Below are 18,126 nucleotides of genomic sequence, written 5' to 3' on the forward strand. Positions count from 1 at the left end.
AAATCTTTAATCCAGTTCAGGTTAATTTTCGTGAGTGGTGCAAGATAGGGGTCCAGTTTCATTTTTCTGCCTGTGGTTATCCAATTTTCCCAGCACCATTTATTGAAGAGACTATCCTTTCCCTCTCTACTCTACTCCATGGGTCTATGTGTCTATTTTTATGCCAGTGCTATACTGTTTTGATTACTATAGCTTTGTAGAATAGTTTGAAATCAGGACGTGTGATGCCTCTGGCTATGTTCTTCTTTCTCAGGATTTCTTTGGTTATTCAGGGTCTTCTTTGGGTCTATACAAATTTTAGGATTTTTTTTGCTATTTCTGTGAAAAACACCATTAGAATTTTGTTAAAGATTGTATTGCATTTATAGATGGCTTTGGGTAGTATGGACATTCTGACTATATTAATTCTTCCAATCCATGATCACAGGATATCTTCTAATTTATTTGTCTTTACTTTCTTTCACCAACATTTTATGATTTTTCAAGGTACAGATCTTTCACTCCCTTGGTTAAATTTATTCCTAAGTATTTTATAGCTTTTGATGCTATTGTAAATGGGATTGTTTTCTTTATATCCTTTTCAGATATTTTGTTGTTAGTGTATAGAAATGCAATTGACTTCTGTATATTGATTTTTATATCCTGCACCTTTACCAAATTCGTTGATTAGTTCCAACAGTTTTTTGGTGGAGTCTCTAGGATTTTCTCTATGTAAGATCATATCATCTGCAAATAACAACAATTTTACTTCCTTCTTTCCTATTTGGATGCCTCTTATTTCTTTTTTTAAAATATTTATTTATTATTTTGGCCACGTCAGGTCTTAGTTGTGGTATGTGGGATCTTCGTTGCAGCATGTTTTAGTTGCAGCATGCAAGATCTTTAGTTGCAGCATGTGGGCTTCTTAGTTGCGGCATGCATGTGGGATCTAGTTCCCTGACCAGGGATTGAACCCAGGCCCCCTGCATTAGGAGCGCAGAGTCTTACCCACCGGACCACCAGGGAAGTCCCTGGATGTCTCTTATTTCTTTATCTTGCTTGATTGCTCTAGCTAGGACTTCCAGTACTAAGTTGAATAAGAGTAGTGAGAGTGGGGCACTTTGTCTTGTTATGGAGAATGTTCCATATGCACTTGAGAAGAATGTGTATTCTGATGCTGTTGGATAGAATGTTCTGTATATATCTGTTCAGTCCACTTGGTCTAAAGTATGGTTCAAGTCCAATGTTTCCTTGTTTATTTTCTGCCTTGATGATCTGTCTATTGTTGAAAGTGAGTTATTGACATCCCCTACTATTATGGTGTTGTTGTCTATTCCTCCCTTCGGATCTCTTAGTATTTTCTTACTGTATTTAGGTCTTCTGATGTTGGGTGCATATGTATTTACAGTTGTTAAATCTTCTTGATGAGTTGACCTCTTTATCATTATATAATGATATTCTTTGTCTCTTGTTAATCATTTTTGGCATAAAGTCTATTTTGTCTGGTGTTGTATAGCTACCCACACTTTCTTTTGGCTTCCACTTACATGGAATATCATTTTCTATCCCTTCCTTTTTAGTCTATGATTGTCCATAGAGCTGAAGTGAGTCTTTTGTAGGCAGCATATAGTTGGGTCTTGTTTTTTTAATCCATCCTGCCACTCTATGCCTTAGGACTGAAGAATTCAGTCTGTTTACAGTTAGAGTAATTATTGATATGTAAGCACTTCCTAATGCCACGTTATTGTTTTCTGGCTGTTTTGTAGTTCCATTGTTCCTTTTTTCCTCTCTTTCTGTCTACTTTTGCGCGTTGGTACTTTCCATAGTAGCTATTTCTCTGATTCACTTCTCTTTATCTTTTGTGAAGTTATGATGGGTTTTTGCTTTGTCATTACTATAAGGCTTACATAAAACGTCTTATATTTTTAACAGTCTACTTTAAGCTGATAGCAACTTACTTTGATCACATACAAAAGCTCTCCCCTCTTACTCCCCCTTTTTATGTTTTTGATGTCACAATTTACCTCTTTTTATATGGTGCATTCATTAACAAATTATAGTCACTATAGTTATTCCTTATATTATTTACCTTTAAACTTTATACTATAGTTAAGTGGTTAATACACCATCATATCACTGAATTAGAATTTTTGGAATCTGACTCTATGTCACTCTTTATCACTGTGTTGTATATTTTCATATGTTTTCATGTTAACAATTAGTGTTTTTAATTTCAGGTTGAAGAACTCCTTTCAGCATTTCTTGTAAGGCAGGTCTCATGGTGATGAACTCCCTCAGCTTTGTTTGTCTGGGAAAGTCTTTATTTCTCCTTCATTCCTGAAGGACAATGTTGACAGGTAGAGTATTCTCGGCTGGCAATTTTTTTCTTTCTACACTTTGAATATATCATTCCACTCTCTACTGGCCTATACAGTTCCTCCTGAGAAGTCTAGTGATTCTTTAATGGATGTTCCTTTGTAGGTTACAATCTTTTTACTTCCTGCTTTTAGGATTCTCTATTTGTCTTTGATTTTTGACAGTTTTATTATAATGTGTCTTGGAGAAGGTCATTTTTAATTGAGATAATGGGGTGATCTATTAGCTTCATGAACTTGGACATCCAAATCTCACCCCAGGTTTGGGAAGTTTTGAGCTATTATTTCTTTAAATAAACTTTCTTACCCTTTCTTCTCCTTCTGGAACTCCAATGATTCTGAAATTTGTTCTTTTTTGTAATGTTCCATAGATCACATAGGCTTTCTTCACTATTTCATTCTTTTTTTCTTTGTTATCCTCTGACTGAGTTATTTCCAAGTTCCTGTCCTCTAACTCACTGATTTTATCTTCTGTTTGGTCTATTTTGTTATTCATGTTCTCTATTGCATTTTTTGTTTCATTCAATGAATTATTCAGCTCCCAAATTTCTGTTTGGTTCTTTTTTGTGTTTCTTTCTCTACGTTAAATTTCATTTTGTTCATGCCTTATTTTCCTGATTTCACTGAATTGTCTTTCAGTGTTTTTTGTAGCTCACTGCATTTCCTCAAAATAGCTATTTGGAATTTTTTATCAGGTAAATCATAAATCTCCATGTCTTTGTGTTTGGTTACTGGAAGATTATTGTGATCTTTTGGTGATGTCATGTTCCCTTGATTTTTCATGTTCCTTGGAGTTTTCCATTGCTGTTTTTGCTTTTGAAATAGGAGTCACCTCCTCCAATCTTTAATAACTGTCTTCAGGGGAGAAAAACCTTCCATCAGTCCTGCTATAAACTCTGAAGCTTTCTTAGACCTTATTTGGATACACCTCCTCTCCATGCTTCTTGCTCCCTCTTGTGGCATAATTCTTCATCTTGTGTATCTTCTCTCCATTTTACAATACACCAGGCTGGCTGCTGATAGCCTCCTTTTTGTCTTCTCATAAGTGGTGCTACAGCTCACATTTGTGTTTTTTCCCTTGCCATAGTGCATGTTCTGAGCATACTCCCTGTCTACCAGGACTTGCTCTTGCTCCTGCCCTTGAGAAGTACGGACAAGGAGCTGGTTTCGGACTGCGATAGGTATGGGTTTGGCACTCAGGGCATTGGGAGTGCTCATGGGCCAGGTTGGGGGATCCTCCAGAGGTTTTCCCAACAATAAACCTGTATATTTATGGTTGATTGATTTTCAAACAGAATACCAAGAATGTCAATGTTGTCACCAAAGGTAGGTTTCATTCTGAGGCTTCTTCTCTTGGCAGCCGTTTCACTGTGTGCTCACATGACCTCCTCATGGTGCACACACAGTGAAGGAGGAAGAGAGCAAGCTCTCTGGTCTCTCTTCTTATAAGGACACTAATCTCATCAGAATAGGGACTGCCCTCGTTAGCTCATCTAACTGTAAGTACTTCCCAAAGGCCCCATCTCCAAGTACCATCACATTGGGGGTTAGGGCTTCAGCATATGAATTTGGGGGAGGGGACAAATATTCAGTCCATAACGCTAGGCAATATTTAGGTAAGTATCACATGAAGTCTTTACATAATGACAACCTCCTAGATTTACCTCTAAAAGGAGCTTGCTAAGGAGCATTGGCAGTAGCAGGCACCAAAGTATATAATGGGTCCGTTGTACATACTTTTTAAAAGTATGGCGTTGGTTAAAGAAATGATGAAGAGCACAGTGGAACAAAATGAAAAGGTTAATTTGAATCTCACATTAAAAAATCAAGATTCCAATTAGCAACAATTAACTCTTCCCACAAGTCGTTGCTTACAGTTTCCAGAAGTAAATTTTAAAATCAACTGTCTATATCTATATTTTTACTTATCTGTCTAGCAATATATTCATCTTGGTATGCATGCCTTACAGAGTGTTCTGAAGAGTAAACTAGTTGCATAATCATGGATTGGAATGGTTTAACTATTTTTAAAAACAAAATGTTGATACCTAAAAACTTAATGTTAAACATCAGTTGCAGCTAAGTCTATGAGCCCCATCTCGAGTAACCTCCAACAAAAGAGACTTCGGAGGAGCACTAACAATAGAAGTAAATAAAATATTGATCAACCGACAATGAAATCATTTTAATGGTGCCATGAAGAGTCCAATGGAGAAAAGGAATAAGTGCAATTTTGCTATGTAAAGCGAAATCTTAAATTTAAAATAATCAATAAAGATTCTAATGTGCAACAATTTACCCTTTGCACAACATATGTGTGTCTGCCTTGGTTCACCCTTTGCACTACTCAGATACACTCATACCCTATGTTAAGTATACTCCGACATCAAAATTTTCAAGGAGGTACAGGCCATAGTCTCTAAAATTAAGTAATACAGGAGAGTTAATTGAACAAGCTATGGTCCCCCTGCTTCAATTGGTCTTGAAGCCATAGTCTATACATTCTCTTCTATCATTCATTCTAGATTACCCTTGCTCTTGACCAACACTGCAGCTGGTTTAAGTCATTTACCTTTTGGGACAACCCAACATTTTATCTCTGAGGGGTTAGAGCCCTTTGTTGCCTTGCCATTATTAGGTCATTGTTACTGTAACTGTACGTTCACTGTTATCATCAGGCATGGAAGCACTAAAAGACACCCCAGTGGATCATCTGAGTGACAAACATATTCTTCCCTGCCTCCATTAGGTAACAGAAACCCTAACTTCTTATGATAATCAGAGATAGTTATGCCCACTAGTAGAGTAATTCCTTTCTTTGCCTTCTGCTCTACCAAAATGAGAAGCCTAAAGTGACCAGGTGGTAATTGTAGTTTCGGGTTAGGTGGAACCCTTAAAGTGTTTCCTGGTGGAAGCATCACCCTTGAGAAGCAGACATGAGTATGTAGAAACAAGAAACACAAATTCTGTAAGTGGGTCACTGAGTTGGTTCCCGGACATGTATTCTAGCTATTAGAAATACAATACCGCATATCATTTGTTGATATGTAGGTATATATTATTCACTCTGAAGGACAATATTCCAACACTGCGGTGTTTTCCTGTCTGGTGCCTTAGCTGTGCCTTTAACAGGCCATCCAATCAGCTTATTGGACCAGCTAATGCTGAGTTCTATGTTATATTATAGGACCAGTGGATCCTTGTGGTCGTATACCCATTGCCACACCTCCTTCGCCATAAAATGGATCCCTTGAATCAGGCATTTTGTAAACTTCAAATTGTGATGCCAGCAGAGAAAGCAAGCTAAACTCATATCTGGAGAAGATGTCAATTCTGTTAAGAGCAAATCACACCATCCTCCATGGTAGAAAGGTCTGAAATAATCAACTTGCCACCAAGATGGTAGCTGGTTTTGGTGAGTATTCCATGCTTTTGAGCCCGTGTATAGCCTCCATCCTTACCATCATGGCTACTCCACTTGCCCATTGTGCAAACGCTGGGGTGGCCAAGGATGGAGGCTGGCTGACATGCACAGGACAAGTCAGAGATAAGGTTGTGCAAAAGCAGTATTAGGCACCAAATGTGTCTGCCACACCTGGACCCAAAGTAGTCTTTGCTAAATGGAGTCACTATTCTCTTATCCATGACATTGCCCTCAGCAACAGCAGCAGGAATATGTCCTCCATCTCACTTACACATATTACAAATATCCAACAAGTCAATCTAATTGGCAGAACTGAATTTACTATCAGAACTCTAACTGCAATTAGTAAGGTAGAATGGAGGTTGAGTTAATCAATCCACAATATCTACTACATTTATTAGAAATTTATGTACTTTTATTCATAAATGCAATTAGTCTGCTATTCTGAGTTATCTTCACAAAGTTTGTGTTAAGGTTATCCTCGTTTCATAAAATTAATTGAATCTCTATACATGTTTGTGTGTATGTTATATTTGAAGTGAGCATTATGGAATATGTCTTCCTTGGGGGTTATGCCTGCTTCTTGTCTATAGAATTTTGGCGGCCTAAGGGTTGCTTTAAGTCTTATGGCCTAAATTAAGTCTGATAACCTAGATTATTTTAATCCTGGTGGCCCAAGCATTGGTTTAAGTCTTTTTCACAGGCTTTCTTAGTTCAGGCTTATGGTTTGTTTAACAGTTCCACTGTCTTAAAAACAGGCTTGGCTTCAGTCAGCCATATGTGCCAATAACCACACCTGCACTTCTTATGCAGGCGTAGTTTTCATATTTGCTATAGCTTTTTTTTTTCTTTCTTGCTCCCGTATCTCCCTGTTTCTTTAATGTGGATTAACTTGAGGTTGTCAGTCTTCTGTGGAAAAACCACAACATTAAGGTAATCTTTGACCTGAGCATTTTATTTAAATGAAAAGTTTTATAGGGTGTCACACCGTTAGTCTAATTTTCCCATGATACATTTTAATAATTTGAAACATTTCATTGAGCATTTGTCCTTCCAAAGATCTCTCAGTCTTATTTTTTACAGTTTGAGGTTGAAACCCAGTTGGGTTTTCCAACCATAAGATGTTTGAAATTCTTGTATTCTCTATTCTCCTTTATTTCTGTTTGCAAACCAGCTAATTCTTTCTTGAGCTATTCTTGCCAATTGTATTAATCAAGGTTCTCCAGAGAAACAGAACGAATTATATAGATAGATAGATAGGGACAGAGAGAGAGACAGAGACAGAAAGAGAGATATTTATTACAGGAACTAGTTTATGCTATTATGGAGGCCAAGAAGTCCCTCCATTTGCCATCTGCAAGCTGGAAAACCAGGAAAGCCAGTGGTGTAACTCAGTCTGAGTCTGAAGGCCTAAGAATCAAGGGGCTGATCGTGTAATTCCCAGTCTGAATCCAAAAGCCTGAGAACCAGGAGCGCTGATATCCAAGGGCAGGGGAAAATGAGTGTTTCACCAAAGCAGAGAGAATGAACTGCCCTTTCTCCATCTTTTGCTCTATCCAAGCCTTCAACAGATTGATAGATGCCCACCTACCTTGGTGAGGCTGATCGTCTTTACTCATTCTACTGATTCAAATGCTAATCTCTTCTGGAGCCTCCCTCACAGACACACCCAGAAATATGTTATATCAGCTATCTGGGCATCCCTTAGCCCAATCAAGTTGACACATAAAATTAACCATCACACCAGTCAAAGCCAGCAGTTATTGCCAAACACTATCATCACTATTAGAAACAGTACTAACATTTTGTTTTCTAGCTTCTTCCCCTATATTTCCCCACTAACATTGCTTTCCAATCTCTTCTCTTAGAGTTACAAATTCCCTAATTATATATGCTGAGTCTACTGCAAGTTACAGTTTCACCAGATTTTTGCCACTGAAAAATCCTACCACAAAACCACTTAGCCAATGTCATAGTTCAGGTTTTTGTTGTGGTAATACTCTCAGTACCAGTCTTCTGTATTAATCAGGACATGTTAAACTAAGCTATGGTAACAGTCCTATAATCTCAGTAGCTTAACATAACAAAAGCATGCTTCTGACTCACACAAATTACGTTGTGGTTTCAGATAACTCTCCAGAGTATCTTCCCTCTCTATGGTGACTGAGTAATCAGGCTTCTTCAAATTTGAGAAGCTCTAGCATCTCAACACAAGTCATCTTCAGTTGCTGCAGCTAGGAAAGAGAGGTGGCAAGAGAGTTGCACATTAGCAATTAAGTGTTTTCACCTGGAAACAAAAGATCCCACAGCCCCTTGGCCAGAACTAGTTAGGTAGCCCTTACCAATTACAAGAACACTAGGAAATACACCCTTGCAATGCACATAAAATGGAAGAAAACCAGATATTTTTGAACTTTAGTAATGTATACCTCAGATACTACTGGAAGTAGCACAGCTTATAGGTAAAGAGCACACCTGGAGTCACACACCTTAAATTCAAGGCTTAGCTTTGCTATTTGCCACCTGACAAATGGCTTAAACCCTGAGCCTTAGTATGGATAATAATACCTATCCAATTAAATAATTATTTATCTTAAATGATATTATGTTTGTACAATGCTTAGCACAGTTCCTGGCACACAGAAAGCATTCAATTAATTATTCTATATGCTGCATGGTGCATAATGACACTGTGATCCACTAAGCTGTGATTATGACCAGTAAAATCTGCTGCAGATAATCTCAGGGACATCATAGCAGTACCACTTGTAACATATGGATTACTACAGTTCTCCGTCATTTACCAGTTTTTGACAGACCAGGAAAATGTTGACACCGTTGTAGTCCCCACAGTAGATTAGAGTGAAGACCATGATGATAGTAATGTGTTGACAGGAAGAAAATTAATGTGACAGAGGTTATTTCATTTTGCTAAAACGTCATAAATTTTGTAGAACAGTGGTCATTTACTATAATCAGGAGCTACTCCAAAATTACAAACTGAAATAGAAATTTGAAAAGGAAACACATAGCAAAAGCAAGTAAATGACCCTGAAGAGCCTCTCAAAAGAGCTGTTCATAACATCCTTTTATCTGGCTTCTGCAAATGCTATATTACCATATCTCCTAAGTAATTTTATCCAACCTTTATCTGTCATCAATTAGGATATTTTAGTAAATAAAATTTCATAACTCACATTATTGGAATGATGTTTGGCCCTTCTAGAGAAAGAAGTATATATTACAAATAGAAATTTTTCTGTGAAATGACTCTAAATTAAACATATGTTTTATGTTCATGGCACTAAATACTCAGAGTTTATGCAATATATTATTTTTTCTACTTTTAGGTGATAAGTTTATTATAAGTTTTAAGCTTCTGATAAATGATAATAAAAATATATTTTTCAACTGATATATTCATATTAAATTAAAAGTTTTCAAACTTGTATATTTTTTCAATCTGTGATCAAATTTTCTTCCAGAATTATAAAATTAGCATGTGTTCACTGAAAACAATGAAATGAAATAATATAATGATCTTCTTAAAAAAATATATAATTTCACACACACACACACCCCCCACACACACCCCTTTCCTTCTTCACCTGCAAACTCCAAATAACTTTCTATGTATTATTCCACGCGTTTCTCATATTCAGTGTGTGTGTGTGTGTGAGTATGTGTATTTCGCTTAATACATCATGAATATTTCTTCATCATTAATATAGATATAACTTATCCTCCCTTTAAAAGCTGAAAAAATGTGCTATTATGAATATACAACAATTTGTTCAAGCTTCTACCCATTGGTGGACATTTGATTAGTTTCTAGCATTTTGCCATTATAGGCAAGGCTTCAATAAGCATTCTTTGCTGATATACTATATCAGTAAATCACATGCATCTCACAGTGAGAGAGGGAGGGAGAGAATAAGAGAATTACATTTCTCTTGATACTGAATCTGAATCTGAAGTGAAAAATACCTGGAATAATATACACCAAAGCTATTTATAGACAATATCTTAGAAAGGGCCCTAGGAGTAGGGTCACAGGGCAATTAAATCTTATTTTACAGATTTCCCCTACTATTTTCTAATCTAAAACATACACTACCTTTGTAGTCAGAAAAGTAAATGAAATTTAAAATTTGAAGATATGCAGAAATTATTCCTTCTGTAACTTATTAACAAAATAATGATGTAGACAGTAAGCATGGAAGGATATTAAATATGCTGTGGAGTTTTAAAATTATTTTCAAATAGTTTATTAAAAATGTATCAATAGTGTATTAGGTTCCTAGGGCTGCCATAACAAAACACCACAGACTAGGTGACTTAGAACACGCGAAATTTATTCTCTCATAGTTATGGAGGCTAGACATTCAAAATCAAATTGCTGGTAGGTCCATGCTCTCTCTAAAGGCTCTGGGGGAGGAATTCTTCCTTGCTTTTTCTAGCTTCTGGTGGTTACTGGCAATTCTTGCCATTCCTTGGCTTGTAAATGCATCACTCCAATCTCTGCCTCTGTCTTCACATGGCATTCTCTCCCCTCTGTGTCTGTGTCTTCCCATGTTATCCTCCTCTCTTTCTCTCTGTCTCTGCATCTCTTCTCTTCTCTTCTTATAAGGACACTGGTCATATTGGATTAGGGCCTGTCCTAGTCTGGTTTGATCTCATCTTTCTAGACAAGGTAAGAACCTTACAACACTTCAACTCCATTTACACCCTCCTACCTTATGTGCTGTTATCATGCATTTTAATTGCACATATATTTTAAACTCCAAAAGATATTATTGCTGTTGTTTTGAATAGCCAATATTCAAGTAGATTTACCCATATTAACTCTTTTTAGTGTTCTTCATTCCTTCTTGAATTACCTTGTTTCCATTTGGGATCATTTTCCTTTTGCCTAAATAACTCGCTTTAGTATTTCTTTTAGTGCATGTCTGATGGTTATAAGTTCTCTCAAGTTTTGTTTCTCTTAAACCATTTTGGTTCACCTTCATTTTGAAAGAATTTTTGCCTGGTTGGAACTTTTTTTTTCAACACTTTAAATATGTCAGACCATTGTCTTCCTTCATTATGTCTTTCGAAAATTCAGTTGTCAAGGTTATTGATGTTCCTGCAAGATAATGTGTCTTTGTTTTCTAGTTTCTTTAAACTTCTTCTTTGTTCCCACTATCCATCAGTTTTGCTTTGATGCACCTATGTCCGGTTTTCTTTCTCACTGTATTAGTTTTCTATCATTGCCATAAAAAGTTACTACAAACTTAATGACTTAAAACAATACAAATTCATTATCTTTTAGTTTCATAAGTCAGAAGTCCAGTATTATGTCTTACTGGCCAATATCAAAGTGCCAGCAGGGATGAGATCTGTTCTGGAAGCTCTAAGGGAAAATCCATTTTTTTGCTCATTCAAGTTGTTGACAGAATTCAATTCCCTGTGCTTGCAGGACTGAGGTCCCAGTTTTCTTGCTGGCTGTAAGCCGAGGGCCGTTTCCAGCTTCTAGAAGCCACCTGCATTCCTTGACTCATGACCTCCTTCCTCCATCTTTAAAGCCAGCAATAGTTCAAGTCTTCACGCCACATCTTTCACTAACCAAAATTGCTGCTTTCCTCGTCCACCTTTAAAAGCCCACCTGGATCCAGGATAACAACTTAAATTCTATCTGCAACCTTAATTCCCTTCTACCATGTAACGTAACATATTCATAGTTCTGAGGATTAGGATGTGGACATCTTTGGGGGTTCAGTATTCTGCCTGAAACAGTCATTATACTGCTTCAGATTCATATCGCATCTAGAACATACAGCTTGAGACCATTCTTCAGTTTGTGGAAAATCCTCAACAAGTATTTCTTAAATACTGCTTTTGCCCTCTTTTTCTTTTCTTCTCAGATTCCAATTACATACACGTTAGACCTTTTCACCATGTTATCTGTGTCTCATTCTTTTTTCTGTATTCTCCGATGTTTTTCTCTCTGAGCTTTAGTTTGGATGTTGTCTACTGTCCTATTATCCTATCCACTAATCTCTAATTGTTGCTTTTTGTTTGTCCTTTAAGCCACACATTCTATGAACTGAAAAATTCTTTGAGGCGAGAAAAGTAGCAGCAAATGGAAGACTCATCTCAATGTTTTCCATACACTACAATGTGTCCTCTCATGTCCTGGCTGCCTTGGTTCTCTCTAATGTCTCCAAATAGCTTTGTAAAACTTTTGTCAAGCACTTAGAGTTACTGTCAGCAGTAGAATTAGTTCGATACCAGCTGCTCCATTGTAGCTGAAAATAAAAGCCTGATGCATGATTTCCAAGTTATAATTTTTATATTTAAAAATATGTCACTGTGTTAGAGACACCTTCCTATAGTACAGAGAAGAAAAGAGATATCTCCTGGCCTTGTCATGGTGTTGAGAGTTTAGATCAATCCCATAGTATGGAAGGAGGAAATGCATAAAAGATACATGAGCAGTCTGGCCATATTCCAGTGAAGCTCAGTATCCTTGAGACTGGCACCTTCCCTACAGTTCAGTTAGTATGAACTTCTTCCTCCTGTTCCTCTGGCCTAACTAGCATCCAACTTGGAGGTTAGACAAAATGGCAGCCAATGAATAACCAATTATGATGTTTCAAAAATTTTTTTGGCAGTTTTGTAAGTAATTTTAACGGGCATTTTCTTGACTACTAAAGAAGTTAGGATACTTTTCTTATGATTCTTTCTTTCTTTTTTTTTTTGGCCACGCCATGCGGCATGTGGGATCTTTGGTTCCCCAACCAGGGATCGAATCTGTGCCCCCTGCAGTGGAAGTGTCGGACTCTTAACCACTGGACCGCCAGGGAAGTCCCTCATTTATTTCTTAACACATTTTCTAGCTTGTGTTATATACTGCACATTAAATTATGAAACATCTTTTTACTGACCATTTGCTCTTTAAGAATTATTATCTGTACCATGTAAATAGCATAAATTTTCTAACATGCTACATCCCAGATCTTCTAGATAAACTATGTTTTAAATCTCATAACAACCTTGTGAGGTACGTGTTCCACTCCATTTTTATTTTTATTTATTTTTTTTGGTTGCACTGCACAGCTTGTGAGATCTTAGCTCCCTGACCAGGGATTGAACCCAGGCCCTTGGCAATGAGAGCGAGGAGTTGTAACCACTGGACCGCCAGGGAATTCCCTCCACTCCATTTTTAAAAGGAGGAATCAGGTTTAGAGAGTTTAGGTAACTTGGTCAAGATCAAACAACTAGTAAGTAGGAGAAAGAGAATTCAAATTTGTATTAGTCTAATTAAAAGCTAGCTTTCCATTTCTAGTAGTTAAACTAGGAGCAAACTATAGGTAAAGAACATACATATATTGTTGCTGATGCCTGTCTTCTGAGAACTGGTAGGGAAGAAAGTGAAAGATCCCCAACCAAAGATAAATTATGAGTTACAATTTCTCATCATTCTCCAGAATATAGGCTACTTTGAAAAAGGATAAGGGTACATGAAATAATTTCAACAGCCTAGGGGTACCACCAAAGAAACTGGGTCCTCCAGAAAACTGTGTCTAGTCAGAGAGGGAACAGCATGACCTTAACCATGTGTCAGATGTTACAACAGCACCAGCACAGACTAGTGATATGAATTTTTTCCAAGCTGTTTAAGAGAGAAATCCATTAAGGCTTCTATCTTATGAAGCCAGCCAAGTCCTGGTTTTTATGAAAATTAGCAAAACATTCAAGGTCCAGGCTATCCAAGCACATGGAGGACCACCAGATATCCAGGATCTGAACAACTTAACTACATCTAAAATGACCAGACATTCAAAGGCTGGTTTGTTAAGGCATAGTAATCCACCTTATAAATCGTATAGCTAGAAGCCAACTTACACTTTAATTTCAAAAATAAGAGCAGCACCTAAATTCAGAATGCTATATCATAATGAAATTGCATCAGCCAGCATTATGTCTAAGTCCTACACATTTCATATATTTTAGGGAACAACCTAGTGATTAAAGGGGAAAAAAATCTCATTACAATACCACATTTGTTTAATGGGGTCCTTACCAAAGACCAGGACTCATTTCCAAGTCACATTAATTTTCAAACCCATATTTTTTAGACTGGAAAAAAAGAGTGGCTAAACAAGATAGAAAGATTATTTTACTCTTAAATTAAAAAGCCTGGATATAAGCAAGTGAGGGCTGGTATGCTGGCATCATGAGGTTATCAGGGTATTCCATTGTGTGATTACACCACAATTTATTTATTCATTCTCCTATTATAAATATTTGGGCTGTTTCCAGTTAGGAGTTACTATGAATAATGCTACTGAACATTCTTTTACATATGTACTAGTGCAGCTATTAAAGTTTCTCTAGGCCAGTGGTTCTCACCTGGGAAGTGTTGATGGTCACAGTGATTGGGGAGTACAACTGGCATTCAGAGGGTTAGGGCCAGCTGTTAAACATCCTATACTGTTTGGTACCACCCAGTACAAATAAAAATCACTCCCCCACAAAATGTTAATACCATCTTCTCCTTTGACAAACACTAGTCTTGGGTATATACAAAGGAAAATTTATGGATCATATGGTATGCGCATGTTCAACTTTACAACTAGTTGAACAAATTTACACTCCCACCAGTGGTTTATTGCTTGACATCCTTTACAACACTTGGCATTCGTAGGCTTTTTAATTTTTGCCAGTCAAGTGGGTATATAATGATTCCTTCTTTAATTGCTTTTGTCCTCTTGAAGTTCCCAAGGAAGGATCCCTAAATGCTGCTGCTGAAGCTATCCTTACTGCAGATGAAGTGGAGCACATTTTCTATGAGTCCCAGGATCAGTAGAACATCACTCAAGAGAAGCTATCAGAGATGATAATGATGCCTTAAATGAACAGGTTCAATATTCTAAGATGAAAATGGCAAAGAATAAGATGAGTAAAATGAATAAGGAGGAGGAGAAGGAAAAGCAGATTCTTCAAAGGACGCATTCAAGAAAATTAAGATACAATCCACATCTTCAAAGAAAATGTTTGTAAATCATATATCTGATAAGGGACTTGTATCTAGAACATACAAAATATATAAAGACCTCAGGACTCAATAATCAAGAGACAACTCAATTTAAAAATAGGCAAAGGAAAAAGAAAAAAAAATTTTTATTAAGTATATAAAAAATAAAAATAGGCAAAGGATCTGAATTGACATTCCTCCAAAGAAGATATAAAAATGGCCAATAAGCACAATGAAAAGAAGCTAAAAATCATTAGTCATTACAGAAATACAAATCAATACCACAATGAGATATCACTTCACATCCACTAAGATAAACTAAGGTAAACAAAGACGGACCATAGCAAATGTTGGCAAGGTTGCAGAAAAATTGAAACTCTTGTACGTTGCTGGTGGGAATATAAAATAACACAACACTTTGGAATACAGTTTGACAGTTCCTCAAAAAGTTAAACATAGAATTGCCATATGAGCCAGCAATTTCAGTCCTAGGTATCTATACCAGAGGTTTGAAAACACATGTCCACACAAAATCTCATACACTAAAATCATAGCAGCCTTATTCATAGTAGCAAAAGGTGAACACAACCCAAATGTCCATCAGTTGATGAACTGATGCACATAATGTGGTATATCCATAAAATGAAACACTTTTCAGCAAACAAAAAAATAAATGAAGTATGCTACAACATGGATGAAACTTGAAACCATTATGCTAAATGAAAGTACTCAGACACAATGTATGTTTCCATTCATATGAAATGTCTAGAATAGGCAAATCCATAGTGACAGAAAGTAGATAACTGGTTCCCGGTGGCTGGGGCAGGGAGTTGGAATTGGGGGTAGCTGCTAATATGTATAGAGTTCCTTTATGGCATGATAGAATGTTCTAAAATTAGATTGTGGCCACAGACGTACAACACTTTGAGTATACGAAAAGCAATCAAATTCTCCAGTTTCGATGAATGAATTGTGTGTTTTGTGAATTATATTCCAATAAAGCTGTTATTTTAATAATAAACTAACACAAACATCTTTAGATAAATAGCCTACTGAGAACCAACTTTCTGACCCAGCTCTATTTCATGTAAGGCAACCCAGCATAAACACTGGTGTTCGGATTTCCAAAATGTCATCAAATTGTAGCCACACATTTCAACAAACAAATTCTTGAGAGGAGGAATGTAAACATCAAAGCATGCTAGATACATGATGTTAGGATGACCAATGAAGACAAATGGGAATAAATTAATCTGTAGAATACTGGGAGTTTACAGTCAGTCCCCCTTCATCTAATAATCAGAGAAACAGAGACCTAATAAATTGAAAATGATCAAATCCGGGACTTCCCTCGTGGCTCAGTGGTTATGACTCCACGCTCCCAATGCAGGGGGCCAGAGTTTGATCCCTGGTCAGGGAACTAGATCCCACATGCATGCCGCAACTAAGAGTTCACATGCCACAACTAAGGAGCCCACCTGCCGCAACTAAGGAGCCTTCGAGCCGCAACCAACAGCTGGCGCAACCAAATAAATAAATATTTAAAAAAAAGAAAATGATCAAATCCATATTCTAAAATCCAACTCTCTTACAGATATATAATATTGAGACTCAGAAGAAAAGCTAACACACTGAGATATTTATGGAAAATAGTAGGATTTGAATGAACAGAAGAGAAGGGAGGACAGCAGCAATCATTTATCGTGCGTCTAATATGTGCTCAGGATAAGCAAAGGAATGCAGACAAATAGGAACATTTGTTTGAGATACTGAGGGGCAAAAGGAGTCTGGAACCATTCTTATGGTGAGCCTGTGTTAGAGACTCTGTTTAAGTACATTCAACAGGTAAATCAAAACAGATTTGCCATCTGATAGAAAGGTAACATAGGAACATCTTTGATTCCAATGAGGTAGGGAGTATTATAAGCTGTGCAGATACATCCTTGTATATAGAGGTAATTTAGTTAATAAAATCATCAAAAGCAGCATTAAAAGGGAAAGATATTGGAAAAGGGCAGCGTTATGCTGGAGGCTGTAGTGCTCTGGCTGCCAGGCAGCCACCCTGAGGCCCTCTTTTGTTACCGTGGTGATGTTTGGAGAACTTACCTAAATACTCTTTGAGATAGCATCTGAACTCTCCACATCCTTTTAGCACCAACTAGTCATGACACTTGTTTTTCCTCCTCCCCCACATCTCTACTCATACTGTTATAATCTTATGAATTTGATGAACCCACAAGTGTACCTCCAATGCCCAATGCACATGGCCAGGGAATGATGCTGATTTGTTTACCCAAGGCAAATAAATGAAAGAATAGTTAAATGAATGAGAAGATCAACCAAGATTATTCAAATAAAAATAACCAAAACAAGATTATTCAATAAAAAAACTGATACATCAGGGGGATAATCCAGGATCTGTGCAACCTTATGTCGTGGAAAGGACATTGGCTTAATAAGCAGGAGTCTTGGCTAATAGTTCTGATGCTCTGTCACTTACCACTGTGTGATCTTGGTCACAAGAGTTCCGTTTTCTGGGCCTCAGTTCCTTCACTGTAGTAAAAGAGGGTTGAATTATAGCAGTCGGTTTTTAAAATTTTCCGGTCACAATCTATAGTAAGAAAAACATTTTACATCATGATGCAGTATACACATATACATACCAACAAATCTAAAATAAAAATTGTATGAAGCAATCCTTACCATTACTATGTGTGAGGTACTCTGACATTTTCTGTTCTAAACTTTTTCATATTTTTAGTTGCTGGTTGTAACCCAATAAATTGACTTCATGACCTCATTAGCGCCTCACCACCCACAGTATGAAGAACACTGAACTAGTTAGTGGGTATATAATGGCTCCCTGTAGTTCTAGCATTCTATGATCTTATGTTATGCCTGTATCTTCTTTTTAGAATAATAATAACAATTGCTAGCATTTACGGAACTCTAAGTATGTGCCAAACACAGTTTTAAGCACTTTATCTATATGAACTAACTTAATTTTTCAACTACTGTGAATACTTTCATTAGTCCAATTTTAAAGATGAGGAAAATCAATGTGGCAGATAATCTGCACCAAATTTAATGGACTGCCAAAATAAATTTCATGTTGTATTTAAAGTGTTTTGAATATCTCAGAACATCACCGTTTCATGAAATAAAAGTAGTGTAGCGCCTGCTTTTACTATTTTAAGCTCTGGAGGGCACTATAACATTGTCCAGATCTCAGGGGAGAGAAAAAATCAATAACCTAAATGATACCTATTATTGGCTCTAAAAGTCATTTCTCTTACTTATTCTATTATTGAGTAATTAATCCCAAAACA

At 36.8% G+C, this 18,126-nt stretch overlaps 1 long non-coding RNA gene across 1 annotated transcript in view; it reads right to left on the reverse strand.

Moving 5' to 3' along the window:
• Positions 1–18,126, reverse strand: part of LOC132357720 (uncharacterized) — a 36,649-nt gene that overhangs the window by 16,120 nt on the left and 2,403 nt on the right. Inside the window, exon 2 of the long non-coding RNA XR_009500282.1 lies at positions 17,298–17,408. This is a non-coding gene — a long non-coding RNA (uncharacterized LOC132357720). The remainder of the gene's footprint in view (positions 1–17,297; positions 17,409–18,126) is intronic.

The sequence above is a fragment of the Balaenoptera ricei genome, chromosome X (assembly GCF_028023285.1).
Source record: "Balaenoptera ricei isolate mBalRic1 chromosome X, mBalRic1.hap2, whole genome shotgun sequence".
Classification (NCBI taxonomy): Eukaryota; Metazoa; Chordata; class Mammalia; order Artiodactyla; family Balaenopteridae; genus Balaenoptera; species Balaenoptera ricei.